Source organism: Pistacia vera, unplaced genomic scaffold (assembly GCF_008641045.1).
Source record: "Pistacia vera cultivar Batoury unplaced genomic scaffold, PisVer_v2 Contig840, whole genome shotgun sequence".
In the NCBI taxonomy this organism is placed as follows: Eukaryota; Viridiplantae; Streptophyta; class Magnoliopsida; order Sapindales; family Anacardiaceae; genus Pistacia; species Pistacia vera.
In genome coordinates this window covers 674,150-678,517 of record NW_022196713.1, presented here as the reverse complement: position 1 = coordinate 678,517, position 4,368 = coordinate 674,150, and the positions used below count along the sequence as shown (strand labels likewise).

The 4,368-nt window shown below is 36.4% G+C and overlaps 1 pseudogene; it reads right to left on the bottom strand.

Annotated features, from left to right (window-relative positions):
* Positions 1–1,729: 1,729 nt before the first annotated feature.
* Positions 1,730–3,698, bottom strand: LOC116118360 (annotated as a pseudogene).
* Positions 3,699–4,368: the final 670 nt, after the last annotated feature.

The following is a 4,368-nucleotide window of genomic DNA, read 5'->3' as shown; positions in this document are numbered from 1 at the left end:
AAGTAATCATTACATTAGACTCAACTATATAAATGAGCAACGTTCTTTATTAAGGAGGGGCTAGATATGCATTTGAGTTTAAATCATTATTTTTTTTCTGTAAACAAAACATTATTCCATCTTTATACGTCTCACAGGTGATATAAAAAAAAAAAATTAGAGAATAATCAAATAATAGTGGGCGTGAGACTTGCTTGTACCGTCTGAATCACTCTAAAATTTTCTTATCAATTCTTTTATTTAAGTTTTGTTAAACACATATCAACATTTTCGTAATCATCTCACACGTAAATTCATAGCAGATTGCATGTGCGTATTTTGTTGGCATCAAACAATTCTTAAATCATGTGATTAAATCATCGACCGTGACAGGTTTTGAAATTTTTGTTTGGCCTTACGAGTTGGAGGCATTTTTAAACAATAAGAAATTTCCAAGTTGGGTGAGTATTGTCACGGGCTGACAGATACTTTAATAATTTCAACTATCTAACAAGAGAGCTATTAAGCATATTCATACAGATTAATTGACGAACGATTCACTTGATCATATTAACTAAAGGCATCTTTTAACTCTCTTACAATCATGTGAGTTTTCATATTCATCAATGGAAAAAGAAAACTCCTTTTAAGAGAAATGATATTTTTTACCCTTTTTAGCCCCAATACTACTATTAAGGATAAGCAACAATTCAATGAAGCATCTTCTCTGGCTTTAGAGTGACAATCATTGTCATCAATGATAGAGACAAATCGCTTTCTTTTCAAAGTTTTCTTTCTCAAATTGAATAAGAAAGTAAGAAACTATGGGGATTAGCTAACCGTGATCTGATACCATGTGAAGTGTGAACTACCCCTAAACTAGCGCAGGCAAATGCGCCGACCCCATTTACCTCACCCGTGATTGGCAACACACGGTTTCACTATTCTCAACTTAGAGAGTCGGTACCCCTTTTCTCGCATAAGCCTACTAACAAAAGCAGAAAAAGGGAGAGAAACAATGCATCATCTAAGTCAAAAAGTTAAGCAACCCAAATTAATCAAGTTCTTCGGTTCGTTTTTTGCCTTTGCATTTTGTTATCCCTGAAAAGTTACGGCTGATATGAGCTCTCATCAGCAAAGGTCAATCAAGGTTCAGGAAGGTTTTGTACCATTTAAGCACTGTCACATTACGTAGTAACGCAAGTGGTATAATTCTTGTCAGTACAGTAAGTGAGTGATAGGATTGTGAGCGGTCAAGAATTATCCACTTGCCTAAGCCCTACGCAATTTTAAGATATTTCTCGTGCAAACCACCAATGAGATGCAAAGAAAGATTTGCACGGCACCTACTCACTTGCAGATTTGTAATTATTACCTTGAACTCTCCCACTATAAATAGAGGGCACCTATCTCATTTGCGAGATTGACTAATTTTAGTCTTAAATAGCTTACATATTCTCTCTCTCTTCTTGTATTTTCTCTAGTTTATAACTCAGCTTGCTGCACGCGACTTGATTTTACCTATTTATTAATACAATAGCAGTAGATGTAGGATTCGCTTTTGAGCATCTGAACCACTTTAAATATCGTTTCTTATTCATTACATCATTTCATTTTTCTTTATCATATGTGATTTCTAAGTCCGCTTAGCATTTTACACGTGCGAGTCGTTGGTGCCAAAACCAAGCATCAACAACATTAATTTTTGAAAGCAAATACAGATTCTCAAGTACTAAATGTGAACTAAAACTGAAGATGAATGATGCCCTTTAAACCACTTTGGCACCATCTAATCTACATCTACAACAGCATCACTATTATTTTTATATACATCCGTTCACTATTATCTACCTTCTAGCTACACACACGCAAAAAAAAAAAATAAATAAAAAAAAAAAAATGAAATACTAACTCAAAGTTTGTCTAAATTTCTTGTATATGTCACTCTTGTAAAATTTCCGGGTCCTGATCACCAAAATGAATGAAACTAGAGCTCCAAAGAATGTAACAGCTGCCAATATTATAAAGGGCATCCTATAACACTGAGTTCCAATGCATGTCAATTCGTTCACTTCTGATCTTTTAATCCCCTTCCTCGCGAGCTCTTTTAATGCTTGATTATCATAAAGCATCCCAGTAACCTTCACATTGAGTATATAAGAGCCAATAGGACTTGCCACTTGCCCACAATTGAACAATGTGGAGTAGTACTTTAGACCAAAGAGCTCAGAAATGATAGCGAAAAGCAATGGCAGTTGAGCACCAAATGAGAATCCAATGATCACAGAAGCTACATACACTGACCCAGGGACTGGAAAGGCTATCAAGAGATGGCCAACGCATGATAACAAAAGGACTAGTGTCATCATCAATGGGCGCGGCGTTTTATACTTTGCAAGCAAACTTTCAGAGACAAATCCTGAAAAGACTCTTCCAAAGTAATTCCAAATGCTGACCAGAGATACAAAGGTCTTGATGGTTTTTTGTGGGTAGCCAAGTGATTCACCAATTTGACCCAAGTTGTCCACGGCTGTTAAACTTGATCCAAGTCCACCAAGCGTTGCAACAAATAAGATCAACATGTCAATGCTGAGAAGCGCTTGCAAGATTGTATAGTCTTCTCCCCTTGGTGGCTTATCAAAAATGGTGAGGAAACAAGATTTAGTATTGGCCTCTTCCTTTTGTGGCTCTTTTCAGATTGAGGAGATGATGGTTCTTTTTTCAGGTCAAAATCTGGTGGTTTTTCAATGGCTATCATGGTAGGAGGTTGTTTCTTTGTTCCAGAGGACTAACTCTTCTAATGGCAATAAAAGAGGGACAAAAAGAAGGACACATGCCACAGTGGCACTTCCTGCATAGGCTGCTCTTGAAAATGACACAGTTTTTGAACAATCGTCATGACCATCAGAAATAATGCTAGAACTATGGATGATAAAGGAAATGGTAAAAGACTGGACTTCATTCGGCTGCTGCCTAACAACCTTAACCGTCCGGATTGTGTACACAAACACCACAGACAATGCAGCCGGGAGCCAACCAATAGAAGAATAAGAGATTTTGAGTCATTACCATAAATGGCCAAGTAAATTTGTGTCAATAAGCTCCACTAAGCCCAACAAAACCCTTCAACAAACCCACATGATTCCTCTGCTTTCCGGGAAGTTCTTAACACAAGTGACAGAGCTCCTGTGTTCGCGAAGTTTTGAGAATTGGCTCCCAGCAAATATAAAGACACATATGCCACACTCGAGGCTTGGGAATTCTAGGGTGACAGCCAACCAGATCATGAAATAGCCTGTAAAATATGGCAGAACCAACAAGAAGTACAAACCATGTCGGTGTTACCTCGGCGAGTAGGCCGGAAAGCACCCCAACATTTGCTCCAAAGTCTTTGAAGAAGCCCAAAAGATTGAGCGTTGTTTGGTCATATCCAAGAGAAGCCTTTATCTCTTTGGAATAAGTACCAAAGAGATAGTTGCACCAGCTCCAGCCATGATCAAAAACGGGCAAATACTTGAAACCATCTTCCTCTGAGCAGATAAACCGTGAAACGGAACCATTCTGTACCTCCGCCTCCGCCTTCACCCATTATTTGCCTTCCAATGATTTGATTGGTGAAATGGAAGAGAAATTGAGGGGAGAGGGGGAAGAAGGGGTAGTTAGGTTTGAGGATTGAATTGGAAGAGAAAATTACAAGAAGGAACAACCAACAATCTTTAACAAACTGAAGAATGATTGTTCGGTTTCAAGAACGGGGATATATATATATTATATAATATATATATATATATATATATAGCAAAGATAATGTGCGGGTCACATCATATGATGCAGTAAATTATTTGCCGTGTGGGGAAGCTGTGTAATTGTGTAGTCCAAGTCGACCCTAGTAAAAGAATTATTCATTTTCTACATGAGTGACAAAAATGTCAGCAATTTTCTAAGATTGGGGCTAACGTTAATTATAATAATGATTTAATATTTAGATGGGCCTTATATTGTCGTTCAGAGATTACTCAATACAATTCGTTATAATAATCAGGGTAGAAGATTAGTGTCGGCCTGGGTCTTTCACGGGTTTTAGGGTTTATTCAACATTTTATGTTAGACTCTAATTAACCAAAATTAAAATTCATTAGGTCACTTTTCAAACATATTAGAAATTTAAAATAATTTAATCCATTGTAAATCATCATTCAGTGTGCATTATTAGAAAGGAAGATACACATTTTTATCACCTTTGAAAAACCTACCGTTTCTTTTATAAAGAATTTAAGAATTAGAAATTTTGATACAAACATGTTTGTCTATAACCTTTAATTATTGATTTTGTATTCTAAAATTTATGTGTTGATTTTTTGATATTATGATTGAATTCTAGTCTTATTG